At 48.8% G+C, this 14045-nt stretch overlaps 1 non-coding gene across 1 annotated transcript; it reads right to left on the reverse strand.

Annotated features, from left to right (window-relative positions):
- Positions 1-1742: 1742 nt before the first annotated feature.
- On the reverse strand, positions 1743-1816 carry TRNAN-GUU (transfer RNA asparagine (anticodon GUU)). The gene has a single exon. It is a non-coding gene; the product is annotated as a tRNA-Asn (tRNA).
- Positions 1817-14045: the final 12229 nt, after the last annotated feature.

The following is a 14045-nucleotide window of genomic DNA, read 5'->3' on the forward strand; positions in this document are numbered from 1 at the left end:
CTAGGAGGGAAGATTGAAATCTATATGCCTCTTCTGTGACTTTGTCTAGGGCAGCATGTTTACCACCATAGCTAAATATGCAATTCAGGACCCTATGTGGATGCAACCTGAATGACTGTTAGGAGAGGCAGGACAATCCTTTTCCCTCTGGGATCCCGGTAGCATTCTGTAATCCATCTTGGAGTGGTGAACTGCTATGCAGAGATGAGGCTGATTCTCTGATCGCTGCAGGAGAAGGCCAAAGGCATAAGGTATGCTACAAACACCCAAAGAAACCTGGTGGTTTCATGTCAGCTCGTGTAGGTGCCAAACCCTGCACTCTATTCTGGTAGGCTCAGGGCCCCTCCTGGGGCAATGGGCTATGGCTGGAAACAGCAGTGAGGAGGGGCCCACTGACTCCCTACACATTGCCTAGCTCCTTTTAGAATCATAGAATCAACAAGGTTGGAAAAGACCTCAAAGATCATCAAGTCCAACCTGTCACCCAACACCTCATGACTACTAGACCATGGCACCAAGTGCCATATCCAATCCCCTCTGGAACACCTCCAGGGATGGTGACTCCACTACCTCCATGGGCAGCACATTCCAATACCTAACAACTCTCTCTGTGAAGAACTTTCTCCTCACCTCGAGCCTAAACCTCCCCTGGTGCAGCTTGAGACTGTGTCCTCTTGTTCTGGTGCTGGTTGCCTGGGAGAAGAGACCAACCCCCACCTGGCTACAACCTCCCTTCAGGTAGTTGTAGACAGCAATAAAGTCTTCCCTGAGCCTCCTCTTCTCCAGGCTAAACAACCCCAGCTCCCTCAGCCTCTCCTCATACAGCTTGTGCTCCAGACCTCTCCCCAGCCTTCTTGTCCTTCTCTGGACATGTTCAAGAGTCTCAATGTCCTTCTTAAACTGAGGGGCCCATAACTGGACACAGGATTCAAGGTGTGGCATAGGAAGAATTTCCCTGTTGTTTTTCTCCAGTGTGGGTAAAGTGCCCAGTAAGATTCACTTCTTACTTCTGAGGATCTTCATTTTCTAAAAGCTACATATCAGAAATGAATCACACAGTGGAGCATTTCCAAATAGTGCCACTGAAGAGCAGCACAGTATCCTTGACCTTACCTGCCCATACCTCACCCTGCAGTCAAAGGATCCAGGCACTTACTGCCTTCCCCATGTATAGAATAGAATAGAACAGAATAAACCACTTTGGAAGAGACCTTTGAGATCATCACATCCAACCTATAGAATGGAATGGAATGGAATGGAATGGAATGGAATGGAATGGAATGGAATAGAATAGAATAGAATAGAATAGAATAGAATAGAATAGAATAGAATAGAATAGAATAGAATAGAATAGAATAGACCAGGTTGGAAAAGACCTTTGAGATCATTGAGTCCAAGCTCTCTCCCAACACCATCTAATCAACCAAACCATGGCACCAATCACCCCATCCAGTCTCCTCCTAAACACCTCCAGTGATGGTGACTTCACCACCTCCCCGGGCAGCCCATTCCAATGGACAATCACTCTCTCTATAAAGAATTTCTTCCTAACATCCAGTATGAACCTCCCCTGGCACAGCTTCAGACTGTGTCCTCTTATTCCATATTAACTGGTTCCCAATGTGGGGCTCAAACCCACAACCCTGAGATTGAGAGTTTCATGCTCTACCAACTGAGCTAGCCAAGTCATTAAAACCCTACAAAGCCCAGTGCCAGAGAGCAGTCTGGACTGGGGAAGGACTCGTCCCTGGGTGGGCTTGAACCACCAACCTTTCGGTTAACAGCCGAACGCGCTGACCGATTGCGCCACAGAGACGCACATGGAGCCTCTCTGCACTGGGAATGGTTCCTCGCTCTGGCACTGCAGGGTGAATTAGCCCACACCGTGGCAACTGAACATAGTTCATCCAAAAAAGCAGCACATCAGTCTTGCTGATTACACATGCCTTCTTCTGGTAACACACATCTCAGTAAAGGATTAATGACAGCCAGAATCCCATTAAGAGAGAAACACAGGTTCCCCAGCTTACTTAATATCAGGTTTCTCACACCTGGGTCACTGAAGTAGGATGTAACCTGCAGAATAGAAAATCTCCTGTTACTGCCTTTGCCACTGACATGCACAGAGAGGTGCTGTGAAGAACAAACATTTATAATCCAGCCTCCCTAAGACATGCTAAGGCATGCACAGAACTGGAGGTTGTACACAACCTTTGCAGCAAGGTTGCAGGTGTGTTCTCCTTGTAACTTGGACCTCTGGTTTCAGAGGGGTGTGCAGAGATGTGGATTTTTTCCTTTCTTGCTGTGTCCCACAACAAGGCAGAAATTAATGTTCCCCTGAACAACTCCTCCATGAAAACCTTGTGCATGAAGGTCTCAGCTGGTAGAAGCATTTAGATATTAATGTTAGGAAAGATGTGAATGTGGCTGTGCATGCATGTAGCAGGTGTTCAAGAGGGGATTGGACATGGCACTTGGTGCCATGGTCTTGTAGGCATGAGGTCTTGGGTGACAGGTTGGACTTGATGTTCTTTGAGGTCTTTTCCAACCTTGTTCATTCTATGATTCTATGACTGTTCAGTGGAATGGAATGGAATGGGATGGGATGGAATGGAATGGAATGGGATGGAATGGAATGGAATTAACCAGGTTGGAAAAGACCTCAGAGATCATGAAGTCCCTTAAACACCTCCAGTGATGGTGACTCCACCACCTCCTTGGGCAGCACATTCCAATGGCAAATCTCTCTTTCTATGAAGAACTTCTTCCTAACATCCAGCCTAAACCTCCCCTGGCACAGCTTGAGGCTGTGTCCTCTTGTTCTGTCACAGGTTGCCAACCCCCACCTGGCTACTACCTCCCTTCAGGGAGTTGTAGACAGCAATAAGGTCTACCCTGAGCCTCCTCTTCTGCAGGCTAAGCAACCCCAGCTCCCTCAGCCTCTCCTCACAGGGCTTGTGCTCAAGACCTCTCCCCAGCTTTATTGCCCTTCTCTGGACACATTCAAGAGTCTCAATGCCTTTCTTAAATTGAGGGACCCAGAACTAGACACAGTACTCAAGGTGTGGCCTAACCAGTGCAGAGTACAGGGGCATTTCCATTCCCAGTGATCCCATCACTGGGACAGAGCAGCAGCCTCAGTGGCTGTGTAATGCTGAGATGTTCCAAGAACTCCTGCATATTGCCATAAAGAAAATGGGTCAGGGATGTGGCACCTCCCCAAAGCCAAGCTGCAGCTGAAACCTACCAGAAAAGCACCCACATCCACCCACTTTTCCACTGAGCTTTATACTGTGTCCTTTTTTTTGGGGGGGGGGGGGGGTGAGAAGTTTTTTGAGAGAAGGATTGGTTATTACTAATGAGAATAAAATCAGCCATGCCCTTTTCTCCTCCTGCCTTGCCTCAAATCTCTCTGTTTGGTTACCTGCTACTTCAGGGATCCCACACTCAAGCTGTGCTGATAACTCAGGGAAGAGACCTTTCTTATTGAGCAAGGTAGGAAAAGCAGCTTCAAGTGTCAGGAATTTCTTCCAGACGTTCAGCATCTGTATTTAAATTAAGAAGCTTAAAGCTCTCCTGAACTTTTCCAGGTTTTTAATTTTAGTTTAACTTCAGGAGTGGAGTTTTAAGGCCCAGAATATCATATCTGGAGTGCCATCTACTGCGTCTTCCAGGGACTGCTCTGAAGCCATCCTTCGGTTGGAGCAGCACAGCTGTGAGGAGTTGTTTGCCTGAATTTCTGGATGTGGGTGTTCAGGTGTGGGCAGGGAAGGGGAGAAACTTAAATATGTGCTCAGGAACACTGAAAACAGTGTGAATCGAGGTTGGTTTTGATAGAGTAGGTGAGAATACTGTGAGTTAACCTCAGCCATCAGCTCAGCCTCATGCAGCTGCTTGCTCACTCCCCACTGCTGGCATGGGGGAGAGAATTGGAAGGGTAAAAGAGAGAAAAGTGATGGGTTGAGGTGAAGACAGTTTTATATGCAAAGCAAGAGCAAACCAAGGAATTTACTCTCCACTCCCCATTGCAGGCAGCTGTTCAGCCATCTCCAGGAAAGCAGGGCTCCAGCACACCTAACAATGACTTGGGAAAACAAACACCATAGCTACTATGGAGGTGTTTAAGATCAGGCTGGATGAGGATCTGGCCAGAGTGATCTAGTGTGGGTTGCACTGCCCACGGCAGGGGGGTTGGAACTAGATGATCCTTGTGGTCCCTTCCAACCCTAACTGATACTATGATACTCGTGGCACTTGGTGCCATGATCTAGTCATGGGGTCTGTGTTGATAGGTTGGACTCGATGATCCTTGAGGTCTCTTCCAACCTTAGTTATACTGTGATACTGATATCCTCCCTTTCCTCCTTCTTCTCCCAGATTTTATGGATGAGCACAACCTCATACAGTTTGGGATACCCCTTTACTCAGTTGACATCGGCTGTCCTTGCTGTGCCCATCCCAGCTTCTTGTGCACCACCAATCTGCCCACTGGTGGGACAGGTTGAGTTTGGAAAGCACAACGGCCTTGACACTGTGTAAGCACTGCTTGGCAGTATCTACAACATTCCTCTGTCACCTTTGTTTTGGTTACAAATCCAAAAGATAGCATTGATAGACATTGGCAGAGGGATAAACCATGGGACACCTCAGTGGGGTCTTTTGGAGCTCAGCTTTTTACCTGCAGAGCCCAAGCTTGCCACTTGACAAGAGGGTAGATTCAAACTAGGTACAAGGAGGAAAATCTTTACAATGAGGCTGGTGAGACACTGGCACAGGTTGCCCACACTGGTGGCAGATGCCCCTTTGCTGGAAATATTCAAGGTCAGGTTGGATGGGACTCAGAGTAACCTGATCTAACTGAATATGTCCCTGCTCACTGCAGGGGGTTTGCACTAGATGGCCTTTAAAGGCCCTTTCTAATCTAAAGCTTTTTATGACTGTATGACATGGGCCAAGTGTTTTGGCAGTCAAGTCTCCTTGAGGTCTAGATCTCTGAGTCAAGGACTCTCTCTGACACATCATGTTTGTAGGCAGCATCAGCATGTCACAAGAAACAGCCATTAAACATGGAAATGGCTGGCACCTACCCAAACTGAGAGGATGCAGCAGATGTTGGACATGCTGGAGTGCGTCCAGAGAAGGGCCATGAGGATGAGCAGAGGGCTGGAGCACCTCTCCTATGAGGACAGACTGAGGGAGTTGGGGCTGTTCAGTCTGGAGAAGAGAAGGCTCTGAGGAGACCTTATTGTGGCCTTCCAGAATCTGAAGGGGTCTACAAGAAAGCTGGGGAGGGACTTTTGAGGGTGTCAGGGAGTGATAGGACTAGGGGGAATGGAAAAAAACTAGAAATGGGTAGATTCAGATTGGATGTTAGGTAGAAGTTCTTCCCCATGAGGGTGGTGAGAGACTGGAAGAGGTTGCCCAGGCAGGTGGTGGAAGCCTCATCCCTGGAGGTTTTTGCAGCCAGGCTGGATGTGGCTCTGAGCAACCTGATCTACTGTGAGGTGTCCCTGCCCGTGGCAAGGGGGGTTGGAACTGCCTGATCCTTGAGGTGCCTTCCAACAAGTCTATGATTCCACGTTGCACCTCTGCCCTGCCCAGGGGTAAGCCGACAGCCCTCCGGCCCATAGATGCGTCCCGGAGTAGAGCACCGACAAACTCAGCACAGGCAAATCCCACCTCCAGGTGGAATCTGTTCATAGGAGAGGAGAGGGCTCCCTCTGCTGCCCGCAGCTCAGCCCGCAGCTTGGAAAAGACGAACAGAGCCTCGTCGTCTGGCTGTCGGGGGAAACGTGACCGCGGCAGGAGCCACCGCGTCTTAGAGCTTTCTTGCAGACCGATCCTGTGGCTTGATCCAAGCCTGTTCCCGGGCCAGAGCCAACTGTCACCAGCACCTTCTCTCCTAGCTCCTGCTGCCCCCCCAGGCACCAGCCCCACGGAGCCAGGGATGATGTCTCTGCCTGCCCAGACCAAGGGCTCACCTGGGTTTGAGATGATGTGGGGTCACAGTGTGTCCATCCAACTGCAGCCAAGTGAAGTGTTTACCCCAGCTTCTTGTGGCCGTTGCCAGCTGTAATTAAGTGCAGCAAAAGGGCAAATTGCCAGGCTTTTGAATGTCTTCATTGCAGTTGCTTGCAGGCAGATTGCATGGGGCTGTGCAGCTATGTGGCTTTCTGGCATCAGCTAAAGGATGGGTGCAGTCCCCTGTTCGTTCGTTAGCATTTATCAGCTCCCTGTTTGTGGCTCCACTCCATCCTTCCCTTTCTTGCCCTTCTCCCACGGTGGAGCCAAGATTTATCACTGAATTAAAGCTGGAGAGCTCCTGGCTGATGAGCCAGGGAAGGAGGATAATTCTGTTACTTGTCAGAGAAGTTGAGGGGGAAATTGTGTGCAATAAGCACTGCTCACAGCACAGGCTCAAGAAGCCCAAACTTGTGAGATGACTGGGGGGGGGGGGGGGGGGGGAATAAAAGAAGAAAAGGGGGTAAAGAGAAGAGAAAAGAAGAAAAAAGGAGAGGTTTGGAGAGGAGGGGAGGGAAGGGGGTGGGGGGAGGGGAATGGGTTGCCCAGGGAGGTGGTGGAATAACCATCCCTGGAGGTGTTTAGGAAGAGACTGGATGGGGTGCTTGGTGCCATGGTTTAGTGTTGGGTGATAGGTTGGACTCGATGATCTCAAAGGTCTCTTCCAACCTGGTTAATTCATTCTATTCTATTCTATTCTATTCTATTCTATTCTATTCTATTCTATTCTATTCTATTCTATTCTATTCTATTCTATTCTATTCTATTCTATTCTATTCTATTCTGCTCGATTCGATTCGATTCGATTCTACCCTGGCAATGCACAGCCAGCACTGGTGCTCAAAGCCCATTGCCACCTTTTCCTGTTTCCTTTTCTTTGTCAGGGCTGTCAGCACCAGACAAATCCTTTTCGTGGACAATGACTAAGATGAGATAACTCTAGCCCATGAGCCTAACCTGGCTTTTGCAACACCTAGATTTCCCCCCTGTGTTATACCAAACATGCACGACCCCATCCCAGCACTGAAGGCTCGATGCAGAAGTCTGAACTGAACAGGCAAGTCCTCTCTGCAATTTTATTCATTGCTGGTGACACCTACCAGCTTCACCTGGTAGTGCAGAAAGCAAATGCAGCCTTCCTCTCCACCGAGGACATCTGTTTCCTACGAGTCTCCCTGCCCGGCTTGCCCCATATCAGCTCTTAGCCAAGGTTGTATTTAACTCTGAGTGTCCCTGTTCAGGTCTAAGGGTCGTTTCCACGACTGTGGCCATCGCACCTCACAGCTGCAGCAAGGCTCTCCAGCTGCTCTGCTTTGTTAGCATCCTGTCTGGGGGGGTTCAGCAGAGGGTGCTGCTTTTTGTCAAGAGAGGGGAAGCGTTTGAGAGATGACGATGGGATGTGGGGAACAAATGCACTTCAGGGTTGGTCTGTGAGTCTAAAAAGTCCCAAATGCCCCCAGAGCAGTAGTGCTGATGGCTAAACTGCCTACAGAAAGTTTCCTTTAGCAGCATTTGGTCTGCAGCCTGATGCATGAGGGTTTTGAGGCATTGTTCCTGGTGGGTGGGCTAATTCCAGAGGCTCTTTGCTGTGTGTAGGACTCACCTGGCTGATGGCAGCTCCCCACTGTGCTGTGGCTAGCTATCAAGGAGACCCTCCAAGCTCAGTTTAGGAAAGATGTCGAGTTTAGGAAAGGTGTTGAGTTTAGGAAAGATGTTGAGATGCTGGAATGTGTCCAGAGAAGGGCAACAAAGCTGGGGATGGGTCTGGAGCACAGCCCTGTGAGGAGAAGCTGAGGGAGCTGGGGTTGCTTAACCTGGAGGAGAGGAGGCTCAGGGGAGACCTTATTGCTCTCTACAACTACCTCAAGGAAGGTTGTAGCCAGGTGGGGGTTGGTCTCTTCTCCCAGGCAACCTGTGACAGAACAAGAGGATACAACCTCAAGCTGTACCAGGGGAGGTTTAGGCTGGATGTTAGGAAGAAATTCTTCCCAGAAGGAGTGATTTACCATTGGAATGTGCTGCCCAAGGAGGTGGTGGAGTCACCATCACTGGAGGTGTTTAGGAAGAGACTGAATGAGGCACTTGGTGTCATGGTTTAGTTGATTAGATGGTGTTGGGTGGTAGGTTGGACTTGATCATCTCTGAGGTCTATTCTATTCTATTCTATTCTATTCCATTCCATTCCATTCCATTCCATTCCATTCCATTCCATTCCATTCCATTCCACTCCCAGCCTCTAGGTGCTGTGACCCAGGATATTTCTGAGCATACACTGTGCCATGCAAAATTTAAGCATGCAAATGCCAGTCTGGGACCTCCTCTGGTGTCTGCAAATTGTGGAATTAGAGGCTTTGGTCTGGACACCCTCTGCTGTGCTCAGGGAGGCTGGCATAACAATGGGACACAATCTGGTCACCCACCTTCAGTGACTGCTGCTGAAAGGCTGAGGGGTTTTATTTCCCAAGGTCTTCTCTGGCAGCCTTGAGTATAAATTTCCTTCCATTTATTCATCCAAAGCTCCGCTCCTGTCCTGTGTTTGAGCTCCCAGTGGTTGCCTTGGACATTTAGGTCAATCACAGATATTATTTCTGTCTCTGGAGCTGGCAGATCTCATCCTGGGTCTTCAGCTTTTGTGCCTTGCCTCTAAATAAAGCCCCATTCAATCGCAGCCCAGTGGGGGGAGGCAGCAATGAGCTCAAAGTGCTGCTTCCCCAGGGAGGGGTGCTCATTCCAAAGCAGTTTGACCCCTCAAAGAATTACCAAGCTCCACATTAAGCACCCCTATTGCTTTAATAGGAAGCCTGGTGAGAATTAGGGGGATGGAAATAGGCATCAGAGCTGCAGTGGAAGGCAGCTTGTATTTCAGCTCGTCATTCATGTGCTGGACAAGACTTGCTGTGGTGGAGACATGCAGGTGGACTGGGAGCACCTGGTGAATGAAGGGAAGCAAAGGCAGACCCTGAGACAGGGGTGCAGAAACACTGGTACTTCAAAGAATCATAGAATCAATGAGGTTGGAAAAGAGCTCAGAGATCATCAAGCCCAACCTATCACACACCACCTCACGACTAAATAAACTATGGCTTCAAGTGCCACATTCAATCCACTCTTGAACACCTCCAGGGATGGGGATTCCACCACCTCCCTGGGCACAAGATTCCAGTGGCCAATTGTCTTCAGTCCTTGCAGAGGCTGCTGTAGCACATGGCTGAGGGTTCTGGGAGACTGAGACCCCTGAAGCCTAAATCTCACTGATCCAAAGGCTTCAGGAACATGGGCCAGGTCTGGCAATGTTTCTGTTGCTGACAAGTACCAGTTCCCAGACTCAGTCTGACAATAGGCTACTGAGAGTTTTTCTCTCTGGAAGGGTATTTTGACATGAAAATCAGTTTAAAATCAAACTCAATAAAACAACCACCACCATCAAACATTAAACAAAAACCACCAACAAAACAAACTAAACAAAAACACCACCCCAAAACAAACAAACAACCCAACACACACACAAAAACAAAGCTGGGGAGGGGTTTGGAGCACAAGCCCTACGAGGAGAGGCTGAGGGAGCTGGGGTTGCTTAGCCTGGAAAAGAGGAGGCTCAGAGGAAGATCAGAGGGGACCTCCTTGCTGTCTACAACTATCTGAAGGGAGGTTGTAGCTAGGTGGGGGTTGGTCTCTTCTCCCAGGCAACCAGCAACTGAACAAGAGGACACAGTCTCAAGCTGCACCAGGGGAGGTTTAGGCTGGATGTTAGGAAGAAGTTCTTCGCAGAAAGAGAGATTGGCCTTTGGAATGTGCTGCCCAGGGAGGTGGTGGAGTCACCATCACTGGAGATGTTTAAAAAGAGCCTGGATGAGGCACTTGGTGCCATGGTTTAGTTGATTAGATGTTGTTGGGTGATAGGTTGGACTTGATCTCCAAGGTCTTTTCCAACCTGGTCAATTCAATTCAACTCAACTCAACTCAACTCAACTCAACTCAACTCAACTCAACTCAACTCAACTCAACTCAATTAATTTCTATTCTATTCTATTCTATTCTATTCTATTCTATTCTATTCTATTCTATTCTATTCTATTCCATTCCATTCCATTCCATTCCATTCCAATCTAGTCTAGTCTAAAATCCTACAACCCCAACCCAAAATAACGAAACAAACCAATCAACCAACCTGCCACAAACCCAAGTGAACTTTTTGCAACTCCTGAACAGGAGTGTTTACTGGTGGAAGGAAGAATGCTCAGTTCAGAGTCTTTTTGGAAGAAGCCTATTTGGTTGTAGAGGCAATAAACAGCGGCTGAATGGGGGGGCGGGGGCTTGATTCTGCATCCATTTGTTCTCTAATGGACTTTGGAAGCAGATTTCTGCACTGGCAAGTAGAAGAAGGTGGGTTTTTTTTCTGATTATTCTCTCCACAAATACATTTGGAGTATGGGCTAGGAAGGAAAACAGGGAAAGGCCTACAAACCCTGCTAAAATACACGTCAGGCAAACCCCTCTACTCGGCTCTGGTGAGACCGCACCTGGAGTACTGTGCCCAGTTCTGGAGGCCCTATGACAAGAGGGATATGGACATGCTGGAAGGTGTCCAGAGAAGGGCCACGAGGATGAGCAGAGGGCTGGAGCACCTCTCCTATGAGGACAGACTGAAGGAGTTGGGGCTGTTCAGTCTGGAGAAGAGAAGGCTTCAAGGTGACCTCATTGTGGCCTTCCAGTATCTGAAGAGGGCCTACAAGAAGGCTGGGGAGGGACTTCTCAGGATCTCAGGTAGTGATAGGACTAGGGGGAATGGAATGCAGCTGGAGGTGGGGAGATTCAGGCTAGATGTGAGGAGGAGGTTCTTCACCATAAGAGTGGTGAAACCCTGGAATGTGTTGTCCAGGGAGGTGGTCGAGGCCCCGTCCCTGGAGGTGTTTAAGCCCAGGCTGGATGAGGCTCTGGCCAGGCTGATCTAGTGTGGGGTGTCCCTGCCCATGGCAGGGGGGTTGGGACTAGATGATCCTTGTGGTCCCTTCCAACCCTGACTGATACTATGATACTATGATACCTCTTTCTGCCAATGACCCCTAACCCAGAGGGGCAGTGATTACAAGCTGCAGGCCTTTCCTTAATCACTTACTTCCTTAAGAGTGGATGCATAGTGTTTTGTCATTTGTTGGAGCTGTTCTGCAAAGTGGATCTGTGGTGTTTGCACAGGGGGGGTTTACACTGCACATGACTGCTTGAGCTGATTCCCTTCCAGACACTCCCACATCCCCCTGCTGCATAAATTACATCCAAGCACTTTTTTCTTTCTTTGCAAAGGAAATGAGCTCTGATGAATGGTGATGAGATGAGTAACACAGCATTTTAGGGGCTGAGACAAGGATGTGGCCCAAAAGAATACATTTCACTGGAGCTGCATAATAGTCTCTCTTCTCACATGCCCTCCCTGCCCCCATGCCAGAATAGTTCATTTCTCCATTAAAATAATTTCCCAGGCACCTCATGAGGAGAGGCTGAGGGAGCTGGGGTTGCTTAGCCTGGAGAAGAGGAGGCTCAGGAGAGACCTTATGGCTGTCTACAACTACCTGAAGGGGGGTTGTAGCCAGGTGGGGGTTGGTCTCTCCTCCCAGGCAAGCAGCACCAGAACAAGAGGACACAGTCTCAAGCTGCACCAGGGGAGGTTTAGGCTGGATGTTAGGAAGAAGTTCTTCCCAGAAAGGGTGATTGGCCATTGGAATGTGTTGCCCAGGGAGGTGGTGGAGTCACCATCACTGGAGGTGTTTAGGAAGAGACTGGATGGGGTGCTTGGTGCCATGGTTTAGTTGATGAGATGGTGTTGGGTGATAGGTTGGACTCGATGATCTCAAAGGTCCCTTCCCAACTGGTCACTTCGCTTCGCTTCGCTTCACTTCACTTCACTTCACTTCACTTCACTTCACTTCACTTCACTTCACTTCTATCCTATCCTATCCTATCCTATCCTATCCTATCCTATCCTATCCTATCCTATCCTATCCTATCCTATCCTATCCTATCCTATCCTACCCTACCTTACCCTACCCTACCCTACCCTATCCTATCCTATCCTATCCTATCCTATCCTATCCTATCCTATCCTATCCTATCCTATCCTATCCTACCCTACCTTACCCTACCCTACCCTACCCTATCCTATCCTATCCTATCCTATCCTATCCTATCCTATCCTATCCTATCCTATCCTATCCTATCCTATTCTATATCACTTCGAGATATGATAAATTGCAGTGCCCAAAAACCACGACAGCCCTGTGCCTCTTAGATTTCCAGCCTCAGAGATGAAGCATGGGCCAAATTTTAGCAGGGAGATTCTGAGAAGCTGCTGAGGAGGGTCCACTGTGCCTGAAGCCAGGTTGTCTGATCCTAGAGTCATCCTGCATCTCAGCATCTGTCCCACTTCCTGAGCTCTGCCCTTGGTCACAGCCAAGCCCACTGCTTGGTCTGGTCTGCCACACTGCTCAGCACTGGTTGACTCTCCCTAACCTTCTCAGAGAGGCACAGATTTTCCTATTAGCTGTGGCTGCTGTTCATCGACGATAGATCCAGCCCTGCGAGCCCTGCTTCCTTGCAACTGCTTTGTCCCCTCCTGAAATTAGTCCCTGTGTAATCACGAGCGAGCGTAAATGGCAGCGACATGCTACAGTCATCCTCACAAATCATCTTTTGTCCAGATGGCCCACAAAGTACATTGTAAACCTCATTAACAGATTGCACCAGTTAATTATCTGCGGCGGGAATCACTCTGCTAACCACCTAAGGCGGCTGACTCTACAACCAGGGAGGGACCTGCAGAGCTCAGCGCCTGCTGCTGGCCAGGGAAGAGATCAGGGGCTGGCAAAGCTGGGTTTTCCTACTGTTTTTTTCAGGTTCCATCTAAGGTTGGAGTGTTTGGGGTTTTGTTTTTCAATTTAAAGAACTGCCTTTTTTTTTTGAGGGAAATGTTGATTGTTTTGCTGAAGACTTACCCTTGCCTACCCCAAACCAGAAACCGTGCAGACTGAAATGAATCAGCCTTTCAAATCACACCAGCAACCAGCAGCCAGTTTTGTCACAACCCTAGGGGTACAACCAACTGAATGAAGTCGAATCCTGGGCTGCATCAAGGGAAGCAGAGCCAGCAGGTCGAGGGAGGTGATTCTCCCCCTCTAGTCCGCTCTGCTGAGACCCCACCTGGAGTACTGTGTCCAGTTCTGGATCCCCTGTTACAGGAAGGTTGTGGAGGTGCTGGAATGTGTCCAGAGAAGGACAAGTAGAGGGCTGGAGCACCTCTGCTGTGGAGACTGATGGAGTTTGGGCTATTCAGTCTGGAGAAGAGAAGGCTCTGAGGTGACCTAATTGCGGACTTCCAGTATCTGAAGGGGCCTAAAAGAAAGCTGGGGAGGGACTTTTTAGGGTATTAGGGAGTGATAGGACTGGGGGGAATGGAAAAAAAGAATAGAATAGAATAGAATAGAATAGAATAGAATAGAATAGAATAGAATAGAATAGAATAGAATAGAATAGAATAGAATAGAATAGAATAGAATAGAATAGACCAGGTTGGAAAAGATCTTTGGGATCATCAAGTCCAACCTATCATCCAACAGCATCTAATCAACTAAACCATGACACCAAGAACCCCATCCAGTCTCTTCCTAAACACCTCCAGGGATGGTGACTCCACCACCTCCCTGGGCAGCACATTCCAATGGACAATCTCTCTTTCTGGGAAGAATTTCTTCCTAACATCCAGCCTGAACTTCCCCTGGTGCAGCTTGAGACTGTGTCCTCTTGTTCTGGTGCTGGTTGCCTGGGAGAAGAGACCAACCTCCTCCTGGCTACAACCTCCCTTCAGGTAGTTGTAGACAGCAAGAAGGTCCCCTCTGAGCCTTCTCTTCTGCAGGCTAAGCAACCCCAGCTCCCTCAGCCTCTCCTCATAGGGCTTGTGCTCCAGACCCCTCACCAGCTTTGTTGCCCTTCTCTGGACATGTTCCAGCAACTCAACATCTTTCCTAAACTGAGGG

This window comes from Melanerpes formicivorus, unplaced genomic scaffold (genome assembly GCF_026170545.1).
Source record: "Melanerpes formicivorus ecotype bairdi unplaced genomic scaffold, bMelFor1.0.p_v2 SCAF_75, whole genome shotgun sequence".
NCBI lineage: Eukaryota > Metazoa > Chordata > Aves > Piciformes > Picidae > Melanerpes > Melanerpes formicivorus.